The 16,510-nt window shown below is 37.5% G+C and overlaps 1 long non-coding RNA gene across 1 annotated transcript in view; it reads right to left on the bottom strand.

Annotated features, from left to right (window-relative positions):
- Positions 1 to 701: 701 nt before the first annotated feature.
- Positions 702 to 16,510, bottom strand: part of LOC128583725 (uncharacterized) — a 65,249-nt gene continuing 49,440 nt past the window's right edge. Inside the window, exons 2-3 of the long non-coding RNA XR_008379538.1 lie at positions 2,652 to 2,808; positions 702 to 886 (exon numbers count right to left, since the gene is read on the bottom strand). This is a non-coding gene — a long non-coding RNA (uncharacterized LOC128583725). The remainder of the gene's footprint in view (positions 887 to 2,651; positions 2,809 to 16,510) is intronic.

Raw genomic sequence — 16,510 nt, 5'->3', positions numbered from 1 at the left:
TTATCTGGAAACCCTAGGAAAAATAAGAACTTTTCTATCACTTTCCCATTTTAAATGATGGGATGTACCTGACAGAGAATTCTGTTAAAGCAAACCTAACAGTGTAGGTAAGAAGTTTTAAAGAAGAGGTACTTTATTTCATCTAGGCCACAAACTCCAATGCAAAGGTTTTGTGGAAATGAACACATTATAGAATTAAGAAATTATAAACACATTATAAAGACCTCATTGCTAATGATATCTACATGTTAAATAATCATTATCTACATACTGCAAATGAATACCCTTTGATACATGTATGTCATTCCTGAATGAAAAAAGAAAAGTCGTGCGAAGGTATGTTGAAATTAACGGTATATTTTCTGAGCATATCTGTTAAGTCACATCTAAGTGAAAAGATGACACATATAATATTTTTATGAATTATTTTTTGTTAAACCTTCCAAAAATTAACGATCAGAATGATTTTAATGGCTAAGTAGAATATCAGCTTTTAAGTCAAATATCTCTAATTTTAGCACTTAAAAACAATCAAAGACTCTAGGCAACACCTCAATTATTAATCAATTAATAATAAATCATTAGAGATATGAGCACATTAGAGGCATGAGAGGAAAGAAAAAGTTTTAAAAGCACTGTACTTTTTCATAGTAACATGAACTTTTATTTGTCAAGTCTGTAAATATGTATTTATTCCTGTGATTATTTGATGTCTTTCTCCAACCTCAGTTCTCAGAGAAACAGTACTGAGCAGACTGCTTATACGTGGTGAATCTAAGTGAAAGAGTGAATGAGCAGCAGATGGATGCCTGTGCAGGTGGGATTTGCAGTCTTGGGAGCAGATGAGATTATCCAGGAACAGGAAAACAGAGCAGAGGATGGAACTCTGGAAAACAGCAATAGATTAGCAGCTCCTTTTAGGACAACCGACCACTGTCATTTTTCTGTGCAGCTTTTTCCCCTTCCTTTCCTCCTGTGTCCCTAGGGAGCATAGTGTTTTGCATAGGGGAACGATTCCAAAGTAAAAATAAACCTTCTTTGCCAAACTTAGTCTAGATACAGAGTTCATATCTGCTGTTTTAAAGCATTCTTTTCAGTGAAACAATTACCTTAGAAAACTGCCCTGTGATGCTGGGCAAGTCACTTAATCTCTCTATACCTCACTGTCTTCTCTGTCTTGTAGGAGAAACAGATGCAAAATGCACATGGTATAGGCAGTCCCACACCCCTTCAATGAATCAGCATGGGACTTTTCCTCAGAGCCTCTCATCGCAACATCATTTTCCTTTGTTATTGTTACATTTAATAAATCTTGCCTCATGCACAATTTTGTCACATATTCTACTTATAAATAAGAATTTCCTTCTAGTTCCAATACTTTCTAAAATCCTAAGGTCAAGTCCATTATTTCTGCCTTTCTTCTACCCACTTTCTAGACCTTTATCCCTAAATAAATTTACATTGATGACTTGTTTAGATGGTCTCTATCTAGTTGGACTTGGTTTTCTGTCTTGTCATTTTTTCCTATGTGCCACCAGGAGGCAGCACGAACTTGACTAGTGAAAAAATCTCTCCCTTAATGCCTGTGCATCTGCAGTCATTCTGTCACCCTAGAAGATGTCTATTCTCTTTAAGATGTAATTACACCTGACCATAATACCCAGTGTTAACAAGGACTTGAGGAAGCAAATATCATCATATGCTCATAGTAGAATGTTAACCGGGGCAATATGACAATTATGTTTCTGAAGCCTTAAACGTATTTAAACCCTTTGCTCTGGCATTCCCCTTCCCCAAATTCATTCTCCACCCCCTGTAATTTCTCTTAATGAAATTATTGTGCCTATAGGCAAAGAGTTGCAGGAACACATCCAATACAGTATGCTTATACCAACACAAACTAGAAGCAATAAAACGTCCATCACAAAAGTGTTCAGTTCATATATGGATGACTCTGTGGCATTTAAAATAATATTGTTTGAAAATATGAGCAGAGGTGGCACACAGGACCATTTTAAGTGGTATGTGGAAGGGCAGCATTTGTTTCCATGACACTATTTCTCTTCCTTAGTGCCAGAAACTGTGTCCGGGCTCAGCGTATGTGATCCCTTTCCAGACAGCCAGAAGGCTAAGGCTTCCCCTGCACATTCAGACTTTTCTAGGAGCTTTCTATAGTGTTCCCTCTACTGCTCCCTGAACCCCAGGCTTCATCCTTCTCCCTTTGCTTCCCACACGGCTCCATCTGGTTACCCTGCATAGCCCTGCAGGTGGGCTAGCTGTAAGCTCCACCCTTATTGCCTTCAAGCCCCTTTTCTTAACATTTCCTGCAATCCCACCTTTGCCCCTTCTCCTAACCTCTGGTCTGTCTTTCTGTCCTGTCATGTGCTGACTCATAGGCCTTAGAGCAAGTCTTTCCTAATTATTTCTAGCCCACGTGACCCTCACTTCTTGCCTCCAGCCTCCTATGTGTCCTTGAAAGTCCCTGTTACCTCTCCAGCCCCTTAGCCATAGCCCTTGCCTCCCCTGTGCTGGGAACTTCTCCCCTGGACTTTCCTTTTTACTGGCCCTTTTATGTTCTGCCCCATTTCTTTCTTTTCTTATAACCCTCCTCACTTTTGAGTAAAGTTTCCTTGTCATGTAATATGTTTTACCATCAGAGTTTCTCCAATATCTTGTTTGATATTTAGGAAGCCATCCTAAATGTCATCTAGTACATTCCTGCCTCAGTGATGAGGTTCAGATGTTCATCTTTCCAAACAGTAGTCACAAATATGTGGCAGCCAATTTCTTTCCACAAATGTTCAGGATCTAGTTAAATTCAAGGATAAGAACTTAGAAAAGTGACGTATTTCTCAGATGGAAATTAAAAGTTAGTTAATACTTCCTGTGAGTTCTATGATTTAGAGCAGTGATTTTCAACCTTTTAAGGGCACTCTTGAACCTATAGTTAAACTTCTGTGGCACACTCTAATTATGTTGATCAAAAAAAGAGTAGAAAAGAGAATGTACTTACTGTGCTTTGAACTTCTTTCAATTGAAATTAATTCAGTTCTTTAATTGAATTAATGATCTTTAAAATTTTTCGTCAAACCCCTAAGATCCTCTCACAGCACACCAGTTGAATATGACTGATTTAGAGAGTAGTGGGAGAAAAGAAGAAAAATAATACCACATACAAGTAAATATTTTTCTAAGCTGATTTAAATTAAATCTTAAATATCACTTGAGGGCGGCGCCTGTGGCTCAAGGAGTAAGGCGCTGGTCCCATATGCCAGAGGTGGTGGGTTCAAACCCAGCCCCGGCCAAAAAAAACACACACACAAAAAAAAAATCACTTGAAATTCACTGTGGTCTTTGTGGGACAGATTCTTTGAGACATTAGAAATTGAACTATGAAAAATGATACATGTTGGTGTTTCTATTGGTGTGGGTTAGAGCAATAATTTCTCTTATCAGGGATTGCCTTAAGTAGAAAACACCATTTTTTGATGCTGTCATGGATCATATTACTGATGATGAAACAAAAAAGCAGGTACTTCATACACTATTCACAACATCATCTAAAGATGTCAAGGTAAATTGAATAAAATGCAGTATTTATTTGAAGTATAGCAATAAGCAGCTGAAAAGGTATATGTAAGTAGCTGACAAGTATGTGAAAATAACGTTTTTAGTAATATAGCTACACATCAATTTAGGCAACATAGTATTGCCTTAAATGTCACAATAAGTAATGTTAAATGTTTTTATCCATTGTTATCAATGATTGAGTAGTTCCATACACCTTAACTATCTAATTTCCTGACTCATAGTTCTTTAAGAATCAAATCTTTATTGTAAAAATTTTAGCTAGAATTTCTGTAAATGTATTATACTCTACACTTCCTGTCTTCTTAGATATTTTAACTGTTACTTGATAATTTAAGGTCTTCATCATGAGTTTACATCATGGTACAGTGGAGGCCAAGGAAGAAAGTGTTACCCCCACACTAAATAGCCCAAAGAAGTGAAATGGAAATGTAGGAGTTCTTTCAGTCTGCTTTTTATTGTTCGGCTATCATAACAGTAAAAAAAAAAAAAAAAAATCTGCATCTCACTGTTTTCTCTAACTATTGGGAAATACTACTCCATGGATCGCTCAAGCTCCTACATGTCTTGCTGGTTATGGCAAGAAGGCAAGGTCCAGACATTCTTTATCTGGAATATTTCTCAAGGTTGTGTTTCCAGAGAGCAACCTGGAAGATGCAGTAACCTCCTCTCCCAGACCAAGGCCGCTGTCAAGAGGCACGTTTCCTATACTTAGTGTTCCTGTCCTATAACATGATACATAAGTGGCAGGCAAGTCTGGAGCTCCAGGATCCAGTGCACCCATGCTCACATCCCACATGCTGCTTTAACTGGATAATAATAGGTTTTGACTCTGACTCTTCTTGCAGTGTTCATGACATTGTAGCAAGCTGACTTGTTAGCTTGCAGCAAGGTAAAATCTCAGACCCTTAACAGTTCTCGAAATCTACCTTCCAATTTGTTGTTTCATTTATACTTTTAAACTCATGCATTAATTATATATGTACCTAGAAATATGTAGGTCTGAAAAAAAAATAAGGTGAACAATAGTTAGAACCTTTGAGCTTCTTCCCACTCAATAGAAGACGTCTTCCCTTAAGAAGCTCTTCTTGGAGGGACTTACAGAAAGATGGTGGCCGAGTAACAGCTTCCCTGCAACTAGGCACTGTGAGTCCAGGGAGATAAGACTCCAGGCATCTTTGGCTGGAGGGATCTGCCTATAATCATCCCTTTGAGGATGCAGGGAGTCAGTGAGAGACTTCTGGACCCCATGAGGAGGACAAAAATGGTGGAAAACTGGCAAGTGGTGCGTGTGTTCGATCCGTCTAATCCTGCCGGCAACTGTTAAGTACAGCAGCAGCAGCAGTACCAAACTGGAAAGGCCTTACCTGTGAACTGTTTTGGTGTTTTTGGACTTGGCACATAGTTGAACTGCCCTGGGGAGAGCTTGAGTAGGAGTGCAGAGAACTTTGGGTGCTGTCTAGGGCCCCACACTGAGCCGCTGAACTGGATGGACCTAATAGTGTTCAGCTGTGGGCCACAGGGAGCCCTCAGGGTCACAGAGCAAGGATCAGAGGGGAGCTAGTAACCTAGTGACTGAGTAGCCTAAAGGCAGGGACTGAGCCGCCTTACAGCCTTAACCCTCAGGGGCAGAGTGAGACCAGTTTTGGCACACTGGGTAAGTAGATAGCCACTTCAGAAGTGATCCCAATGTCAAGCACTTTCCTCGGAAAGCCTCTGCTTAGCCAAGTTTAGAAGTTTAAAGTGCCTTTTAAGAGGGCTGAACAGAGATTTAGGGTCTCCACTCTGTGGGGGTTGAGAAATCAGCGGAGGCCTCCAGTCGTATCAGTACTGTGATTAACATCTCATATCCCAGAAGACCACCTGTTGCCCAGACAATATTCAAAAAGATATATATACTGCTTTGGTTTTGCTTGTTTTGTTATCATTGTTTGTTTGTCTTTTGTTTATTTTGTCATTATTGATTTGTTTTTTAATTTCAACCTTTTCCATACAAAATTTATTTTCCTTTTTTTTCATTGTCTTTCTTTTCTGTCTCCATTTTTCTAGTTTAAATACAATTTCCCATTGCTGCCTTTTTCAATAATTAGAACTTCATTTCTGCTAGTGTTTCTACCCCCATTATTTGGTTTTTCACCCAATTTTATTCTGTAATGTTTTCTGTTTGCTTGTTTTGGTTTGATTTATAGCACTTTTGTCTTTCCTCTCTACTTGGTGGAGGTAGGGTACTGTGTCCAATCAGGTTATCAAAGAGCTGCTGACCTCAAAAGAACTATCCAAACAGGCACCCCCAGAGGTTGGGAATTTTTAAAGTTGTGTCAAAATACCCTACTGTACACCTATATTATTCTGTCTCCCTCTTTCTGTGCCTCTCTTCTTTTTGTCAATATTCCCTTTTATTATCACCCCCTCTCCTTTCTCTATTTTCTTTTTTTATTTGTTTGTTTTTGTTTTTTTTTTTTTTATCAAATCATAGCTATGTACATTAATGCGATTATGGGGCACATTACACTGGTTTTATAGACCATTTGACACATTTTCATCACACTGGTTAACATAGCCTTCCTGACATTTTCTTAGATATTGTGTTAAGACATTTATATTTTACATTTACTAAGTTTCACATGTACCCTTGTACAGTGCACTGCAGGTGTAATCCCACCAATCACCCTCCTTCCGCCCACCCTCCCCGCTTTCTCCTCTCCCTCTCCCCCTATTCTTAGGTTATAACTGGAGTATAGCTTTCATGTGAAAGCCATAAATTAGATTCATAGTAGGGCTGAGTACATTGGATACTTTTTCTTCCATTCTTGAGCTACTTTACTGAGAAGAATATGTTCCAGCTCCATCCATGTAAATATGAAAGAGGTAAAGTCTCCATCTTCCTTTAAGGCTGCATAACATTCCATATTTACTTTTCTTTCTTTCTTTTATTTTCTTTCTTTTATCCCTTCTTGCTCTTCAACCTTCTCATCCTTCTGGTCCTCTACCAAAAGGACTCATCGAAACTTTAGTCCATAGGCACAGGAAATTAAAGAGAAAGAGGAAGTGAAAGGAAAAGTAGAGCAAGGAAACAGATAAAAGAAGTCACTGATGAGGAAGAATCAGCAGAAAATTCCTGGCAACATGAAGAACCAGTCCAGAGCAACCGCTCCAAGGGACCATGAGGTAGCTAATACAGAGGATTCCACCTATAAAGACATGTTGGGAATGACAGAAAGGGAATTTAGAATACACATGATTTAAACAATGAAGGAAATGATGGAAACAATGAAAGAAACTGCTAATAAAGTGGAAAATAACTAAAAGGAAATCCAAAAACAAAATCAAATAAGACATGAACAATATGAAGAATATAGAAAGGATATAGCAGAGCTGAAGGAACTGAAGCAGTCAATTAGGGAACTTAAAGATGCAATGGACAGTATCAGCAACAGGTTAGACCATGCAGAAGAAAGAATTTCAGAGGTAGAGGACAAAGTTCTTGAGATAACTCAGATAGTTAAAGAGGCAGAAAAGAAGAGAGAGAAAGCAGAACGTTCACTGTCAGAATTATGGGACTTTATGAAGCATTCTAACATACAAGTTATAGGAATCCCAGAAGGGGAAGAAGAATGCCCCAGAGGAATGGAAGCCATACTATAGAATATTATAAATGAAAATTTCCCAAATATCACCAAAGATTCTGACACACTGCTTTCAGAAGGATGTTGGACCCCAGGTTGCCTCAACTCTAATTGAGCTTCTCCAAGACACATTCTGATGAACCTGTCCAAAGTCAAGACAAAAGAAAAGATTCTGCAAGCTCCCAGGAGTAAGTGCCGGTTGACCTACAGGGGCAAATCCATCAGAGTGACTGCAGAATTCTCTAATGAAACTTTCCAAGCAAGAAGACAGTGGTCATCTATATTTAATCTACTTAAACATAACAATTTCCAGCCCAGAATTCTATACCCTGCTAAGCTAAGCTTTAAAATTGATGGAGAAATCAAATCCTATACAGATATACAAACATTGAGGAAATTTGCCACAACAAGACCAGCTCTGTAGGAAATACTTCAACCTTTCTACACACTGACCATCACAATGGATCAGCAGCAAAGTAAGAACTTGGAAATTAAAGGACAGAACCTAACTTCCACACTGATGCAAAAGATAAAACTCAGCAATGGACTCTCACAAAATAAGATGAATAAAATACGACCACACTTATCAATTATGTCAATAAATGTTAATGGCTTGGATTCCACACTGTAGAGACGTAAGACTCAAAAACACAAGCCATCCATTTGCTGTCTGCAAGAAACACACCCAGCTTCAAAAGACAAATTAAAACTCCGTGTCAAGGATTGGAAGACATTTTTCAGGCAAATGGAATTCAGAAGAAAAGAGGGGTTGCAATCGTATTTTCAGATACATCTGGATTTAAAGCAACTAAAGTCAAAAAAGACAAAGATAGTCATTTTATATTGGTCAAGGGAAAAATACAACAGGAAGATGTTTCAATTCTAAATATTTATGCACCCAATTTAAATGTTCCCAGATTCTTGAAACAGACCTTACTCAGTCTGAACAATATGATATCTGATAATATGATAATAACAGGGGACTTTAACACTCCTCTTAAAGAGATGGACAGATCCTCTAAACAGAAATTAAACAAAGATATAAGAGATTTAAATGAGACCCTGGAACAGCTGTGCTTGATAGACGCATATACAACACTCCATTCCAAAGATAAAGAATATACATTCTTCTCATTCTCCAAAATTGATCATATCCTGGAACACAAAACAAATATCAACATAATCAAAAGAATTGAAATTTTACCTTGTATCTCCTCAGACCATAAGGCACTAAAGGCAGAACTCAACTATAACAAAAACATTTGACCCCACACAAAGGCATGGAAATGAAACAACCTTCTGTTGAATAACAATGGGTGAAGGAAGAAATAAAACAGGAAATCGTTAACTTCCTTGACCATAACAACAATGAAGACACAAGCTACCAAAACCTGTGGTATATTGAAAAGGCAGTTTTGACAGGAAAATTTATCACTTCAGATGCCTACATTGGAAAAACAGAAAGAGAGCACATCAACAAACTCACAACCCATATTATGGAATTAGAAAAAGAAGAACAATCTAAGCCTAAACCCGGCAGAAGAAAAGAAATCTTCAAAATCAAATCAGAGATCAGTGAAATTGAAAACAAAAGAATCATTCAGAAAATTAATGAAATAAGGAGTTGGTTTTTTGAAAAAATAAATAAAATAGATGAATAAACCATTGGCCAGACTAACTATAAATAAAAAGTAAAATCTCTAGTAACCTCAATCAGAAATGATAAAGGGGAAATAACAACTGATCCTACAGACATACAAGAGATCATCTCTAAATACTACCAGAAATTCTATGCCCAGAAATTTGACAATGTGAAGGAAATGGATCAATATTTGGAATCACGCCCTCTCCCTAGACTTAGCCAGGAAGAAATAGAGCTCCTGAACAGACCAATTTCAAGCACTGAGATTAAAGAAACAATAAAAAGCATCCAACAAAAAAATGCCCTGGTCCAGATGACTTCACCCCAGAATTCTATCAAATCTTCAAGGAAGACCTTATTCCTGTACTGCAAAAATTATTCCAAAAAAATTGAGGAGGAAGGAATCTTCCCCCAACACATTCTATGAAGCAAACATCACCCTGATACCAAAACCAGGAAAAGACCCAACTGAAAAGGAGAATTTCAGACCAATTTCACTCATGATTATAGATGCAAAAATTCTCAAAAAAAATCCTAGCCAATAGATTACAGCTTATCATCAAAAAAGTCATTCACCATGATCAAGTAGGCTTCATCCCAGGGATGCAAGGCTGGTTTCACATACGCAAGTCCATAAACTTTATCCACTGTATTAACAGAGGCAAAAATAAAGATCATATGATCCTCTCAATAGATACAGAAAAAGCATTCAATAAAATCCAGTGTCCTTTTCTAATTAGAACACTCAAGAGTATAGGCATAGGTGGCACATTTCTTAAACTGATTGAAGCTATCTATGACAAACCCACAGCTAATATTTTACTGAATGGCGTAAAACTGAAAGTTTTTCCTCTTAGAACTGGAACCAGACAAGGTTGTCCTCTGTCACCTTTACTATTCAACATAGTGCTGGAAGTTCTAGCCAATACAATTAGGCAAGACAAGGAAATAAAGGGAATCCAAATGGGAGCAAAGGAGGTCAAACTCTCCCAAAGGAGGTCAAACTCTCCCTCTTTGCTGATGACATGATCTTATACTTAAGAGAATCCCAAAAACTCAACCACAAGACTCCTGGAAGTCATCAAAAAATACAGTAATGTCTCAGGATATAAAATCAATATCCACAAGTCAGTAGCCTTTGTATACACCAATAACAGTCAAGATGAGAAGCTAATTAAGGACACAACTCTCTTCACCATAGTTTCAAAGAAAATGAAATACCTAGGAATATACCTAACGAAAGAGGTGAAGGACCTCTATAAAAAAAATTATGAAATCCTAAGAAAGGAAATAGCAGAGGATATTAACAAATGGAAGAACTACCATGCTCATGGATGGGAAGAATCAACATTGTTAAAATGTCTATACTTCCCAAAGCAATCTACCTATTCAATGCCATTCCTATTAAAATACCAACATCGTACTTTCAAGATTTGGAAAAAATGATTCTGTGTTTTGTATGAAACCAGAAAAAAACCCATATAGCTAAGGCAGCTCTTAGTAATAAAAATAAAGCTGGGGGCATCACCATACCAGATTTTAGGCTCTACTACGAAGCCATAGTGGTCAAGACAGCATGGTACTGGCACAAAAATAGAGACATAGACACTTGGAATCAAATAGAAAACCAAGAAATGAAACAAACATCTTACAACCACCTAATCTTTGATAAACCAAACGAGAATATACCTTGGGGGAAAGACTCCCTATTCAATAAATGGTGTTGGGAGAACTGGATATCCACATGTAAAAGACTGAAACTGGACCCACACCTTTCTCCACTCACAAAAATTCATTCAAAGTGGATAAAGGACTTAAATTTAAGGCATGAAACAATAAAAATCCTCAAAGAAAGCATAGGAAAAACACTGGAAGATATTGGCCTGGGGAAAGACTTTATGAAGAAGACTGCCATGGCAATTGCAACAACAACAAAAATAAACAAATGGGACTTCATTACACTGAAAAGCTTCTGTACAACTAAGGAGACAACAATCAAAGCAAATAGACTACGTACACAATGGGAAAGGATATTTGAATATTTTGAATCAGACAAAAGCTTGATAATTAGGATCTATAGAGAACTCAAATTAATCCACATGAAAAAAGCCAACAATCCCATATATCCATGATCAAGAAACATGAATAGAACCTTCTCTAAAGAAGACAGATGAATGGCTAACCTACATATGAAAAAATGTTCATCATCCCTATCTATTAGTAAATGCAAATCAAAACCATCCTGAGATACCATCTAACCCCAGCGACAATGGCCCACATCACAAAATCTCAAAACTGCAGATGCTGGTGTGGATGTGGAGAGAAGGGAACACTTCTAGACTGCTAGTGGGACTGCAAACTAGTACAACCTTTTTGGAAGGAAGTATGGAGAAACCTCAAAGCACTCAACCTAGACCTCTCATTTGATCCTGCAATCCCATTACTGGGCATCTACCTGGAAGGAAAAAAATCCTTTTATCATAAGGACACTTGTACTAGACTGTTTATTGCAGCTCAATTTATAATCACCACAATGTGGAATCAGCCTAGATGCCCACCAACCCAGGAATGGATTAACAAGCTGTGGTATATGTATACCATGGAATACTATTCAGCCATTAAAAAAAATGGAGACTTTACATCCTTCGTATTAACCTGGATGGAAGTGGAAGACATTATTCTTAGTAAAGCATCACAAGAAAGGAGAAGCATGAATCCTATGTACTCAATTTTGATATGAGGACAATTAATGACAATTAAGGTTATGGGGGGGGAGCAGAAAGAGGGATGGAGGGAGGGGGGTGGGGCCTTGGTGTGTGCCACACCTTTTGGAGGCAAGACAAGATTTTAAGAGGGACTTTACCTAACAAATGTAATCAGTGTTGTACCCTCAATGAATCCCCAACAATAAAAAAAAAAAAAAGAAAAAGCTCTTCTTGATGAGGAATGAAGCTTTTCTACTAAAATATGATTAAGCTTAAAGGCACAGAGGTGGGAGCTAAAAAGTTGATGATGGTTTTCTTGGAGTAGGTGACAGTGAATTAGACCTTTAGGGATGAGGAGTTGGCCAGACAGAGACCGAAACATAGATGCATGTCAGAATAATATAATCCAAGGCAGGGAAGAGAAAAATACCATGGAATGCATAGAAAAATAAGAACAATTCCATTCAAGGGTAAATTGAGGGACTTATTCACAGATATAGCCAAGAAGTAGCAGGAATCAGGTTAGAAGGCCAAAGATGATTTACAGAGTTTGGACTTCATCCTGGAACAGATGACAGAGCCACTAAAATATAAGAAGTGATGAAGCCAAATCAGCGAAACTTTGTGGGAAAATGGAATTGTGCAAGGGAGTCTTTTGCAGTAATAAATGTGAGATGTGACAAGGTTTTGATCCAGAGATTCAAGAATTATTTAGAAGGAAAAATGGATGAGACCTTGTGACTGTTTACTATAGACGTACAGCAAGGTGAGGGATGGCAGGTATCACAGCTGTCTTGTTCACCACCAATTGCTCTGGCACCTAGCATAGTGCATCACACATAGATACTCAACAAATATTTCTTAAGGAAGGATTCACATGTGAAGTAAGAGCTGAGTTTGGCATTATCGTATACATAGCAGACCCACTTCTAAGATACCAGGAATTTTAATTTACAGCACCGATTTCATAGCATCCTTTTCTGAAGGTGGGGAAGAAGGACAGACACCTCATAAGATGTACATACTAATTTTGAGATGTCTCTTGGTATCAGAAGGGTTAAAATGAGAAGGAAAAGACTCTCCTAGAATTAAGTCATTAGCATGACTTTAAATAATTGCTGCTAACACATTAGTGAAATAATTTAAAATTAAGTGTGGATTCCTCAAAATATTGGAATACCATGTAAAAAAATGTAATGATTACCTAGAACTAGCTGTTAATGACGTCAATAGGGGCAAGGATAAAGTTTATTAAAAGAATTATCTCATTTGGTGCAATGAGGCTATAGGTATGATTAACTTTAGACATTATAAGAAAATGTAAGTATAAATAAGTTTATTTATAATGTAAAGATACAGGTCCTAAAGGTAATATTAAAAAAAAGAATTCAGTTATATGAGACTTGCAAAATACATACCCAAACAGCACCATATACAAAAATTGAAAATGAAGAGATAAATATATATATATTTATATATCATATGTAACAAGTATCCATTGCCACAATAATGCTGTACAACAAACAACCACATAAAACAACAAGCATTTATCTGATTCCCAGTCTTCAGATGGGATCATCTGGTGGCATCAATGCATATGGTTTGTTTTTGCTCCCTCAAGCATGTAGGACTTTGGATCACTGGTTCAGGTCTTTGCCCTGTGGTCTCTGATCATACAGCAGGCTACAATGGGATTTTACTTGTGGCAACAGCTGGGTTCCAAGAAAGGACAGAGGCAAGTGCACAGTCCTTTTGAACCCTAGGCTCAGAACTGGTACATCATTCATTCCACAGAATTCAACTGACTGAAGTAAATTACAAGGCTAACACAGTTTAATGAAGAGGGGAAATAAGCTTCAATTGAAAGTAAAAGCCAGCTTGGCACAGTGGTTAAGGCATCAGTCACATGCACCGAGGCTGGTGGGTTTGAGCCCAGCCCAGGCCTGCCAAACAACAATGACAACTGCAACAATAGCCAGGCATTGTGGCAGGTGCCTGTAGTCCCAGCTACTTGGGAGGCTGAGGCAAGAGAATCACTGAAGCCAAAGAGTTTGAGGTTGTTATGAGCAGTGATGCTACAGCACTCTACCAAGAGTAATATAGTGAGACCCTGTCCAAAAAAAAAGAAAGAAAAGAAAAGAAGGAAAACGTCTGCAAGTACTTGGAAAAGTGTTTGGCTGTAGGAGGGAATAAAGAATTAGAAAAGTTTTTGAAAGTAACCTTTCTTATTATGTACATTTTTATGGAGATAAAGCAGGTTTAACCATATTAATATCAGTCAAAATGTGTTTTATGACAAAAAACTAAGGGAACAGAAAATAGTAGTTAATAATAAAACAATTTTTCTGCCCTGACCACCCTATTTAAAACCATAGTCTTCCTTCTTCTCCCTCCTGTTAACCAAGCACCCTTCACCTGCTTTGCATTTTTTTGTTTGTTTGTTCCATGGCAACTAAAATACTACAACTTATTCATTGTATTTATTTTTCAGTATGTGTCTCCCCTGAAAGAATGCAAGTTCCATTAGGGTGTAAAAATTTTATCCTTTATGTTCACTAATATTTCCTATCTACCTAGAGTAGGAATTCACTAATATTTCCTATCTACCACAACGCCCAGCTATTTTTTGGTTGCAGTTTGGCCAGGGCCAGGATTGAACCTGCCACCCTCGGTATATGGGGCCGGCGCCCTACCGACTGAGCCACAGGCGCCGCCCTAGAGTAATCTCTTAAACTTTGTACTCACTTATAAATTTTTTGCTGAGTGAATTAATAACCAAAAAGATATCAAAATTGTGAATATATATATTTTTGTTGTTGTTGTTGGCATATTATGTTCTTATTTCCAATTTTTTATTTTCTCCACTAGAGAATGATGTATTAACACCAATTACCATATAGTTTTGTGGTCCCACCCTTGGGTCAGAGGGTGTTGAGGTTAACTATATGATTTACTTCAGCCAATGGGATTTGAAGAGAAATAACATCTAACAGCTTTAAACATACTTGTGTAACTTGGCTCTTTCTCTGGGACTCTCTTCTTTCTTTGAAACAACTATGCCCTGAGCAATCACTGGTCCTAGATTTAGTGACATATGGAATAGACCTGACCCAGCAGCCCAAATCATAGTTACCCCAGCCAACCCACAGAGCTGTAAGTAAGAAATAAATGTTTGCTGGAAGCTATTGAGATTCTGGAGTTATTTTATATTGTACTAGAAACTTAGTATAGCACAAAACAAGTATAATAAAATACCTAAATACAGAGCAAAATCTGAAGACTGCAGAGAGAAGTTAACAAATCAAATCATGGCAGGGAATTTTAGCACATCTTTATCTTAAATTGATAAACCCAAATGGTAAAATAATTGGTAAGGATGTATAAGTTTGACCAAATTTGGCCCAATAGATATATACATATATAACATAGAAAGAACAGGCATACTTTTCAAATATATATGGGGCAATATAAAAACTAATCAAAGAGCTATTCACAAAATTTTTAGCAATTTGAAAGTTTCACTGATTCTGAATTAAAAGTAACAAAATACATTTTATTAAGTATTTTGAAATTTGAAAATACATTCCTGGCCATGCATAATGGCTCAACTCTATAATCTTAGCACTTTGGGAGGTTGAGGGGTGAGGATCACTTGAGCTCAGGAGTCTGAGACAAGCCTGAACTAGAATAAGACCTCCATCTCTACAAAAATTAGGAAAAATTAGCTGGATGTAATTATACAACGGTAAAGGGAACTATCCAACAAGAAGACATAATAATCATAAATATATATGTACTTAGCAATGGAGCTCCCAGATACATAAAGCAAATTTTATTAGAGCTAAGCAAAGAAATAAACAGCACCATCATAATTGCCAGGGACCTTACCACTCCACTGTCAGAGCTTGACAAATCATCAAAACAGAAAGAAAGAGAGAAAAGGAAAGAAAGAAAGAAAGATCAAACCATACTCTAAATCAAAAGGACCTAACAGACATTTTTATAGAACATTCTATGCAGAAAGTACAGATTATAAATTCTTCTCAGCAACACCTAGGACATTCTCCAAGATCGATCATATCTTAGACCACAAAACAGTTCTAACAAATACAAAAAAAAATTGAAGTAATACCATGCACTTTTTCAGAACACAGCAGAATAAAAGTAGAAATCAATTACAGGAAAAACATCCATACCTACACAAAGTCATGGAATTTATACAATCTGCTGCTGAATCATTACTGGCTAAGAATGAAATTAAATGGAAATCAAAAAATTCTTCGAATTAAACAACTAAGTGGACAAAGTTAACAAAATCTTTGGGACACAGCAAAAGCATTCCTGAAAGTGAAAAATCAATAGCTTTAAAAGCCTGTATCTAAAAGACAGAAAGGTCACAAACCAACAACCTATTGTCACATCTCAAGGAAAAGAAGAATGAATCAAACCCAAAGCCAACAGGAGAAAATAAATAATGAAGATCAGAGCAGAATTAAATGAATTGGAAAACAAAAGATATATACAAGGGATTAAAGAAACTGAAAGTTACTTCTTTTTTTTTTTTTTTTTTTTTTTTTTTGTTGAGACAGAGTCTCACTTTATGGCCTTCGGTAGAGTGCCGTGGCCTCACACAGCTCACAGCAACCTCCGACTCCTGGGCTTAAGGCAATTCTCTTGCCTCAGCCTCCTGAGTAGCTGGGACTACAGGCGCCCGCCACAGCGCCCGGCTATTTTTTGGTTGCAGTTTGTCCAGGACAGTTTGAACCCGCCAACCTCGGTATATGGGGCCGGCGCCTTACCGACTGAGCCATAGGCGCCACCCTGAAAGTTACTTCTTTGAAAAGATAAACAAAATTGGCAGGCCTCTCCCTCCAGGCATCCTTAAACTTTTTAAACAGGGAGCCAGTTCACTGTCCCTCAGACCATTGGAGGGCCAGACTATAGTTTAA

This window comes from Nycticebus coucang, chromosome 4, assembly GCF_027406575.1.
Source record: "Nycticebus coucang isolate mNycCou1 chromosome 4, mNycCou1.pri, whole genome shotgun sequence".
In the NCBI taxonomy this organism is placed as follows: Eukaryota; Metazoa; Chordata; class Mammalia; order Primates; family Lorisidae; genus Nycticebus; species Nycticebus coucang.
The sequence above is the reverse complement of the archived record's forward strand: the minus strand, read 5'-3'. Positions and strand labels throughout refer to the sequence as shown.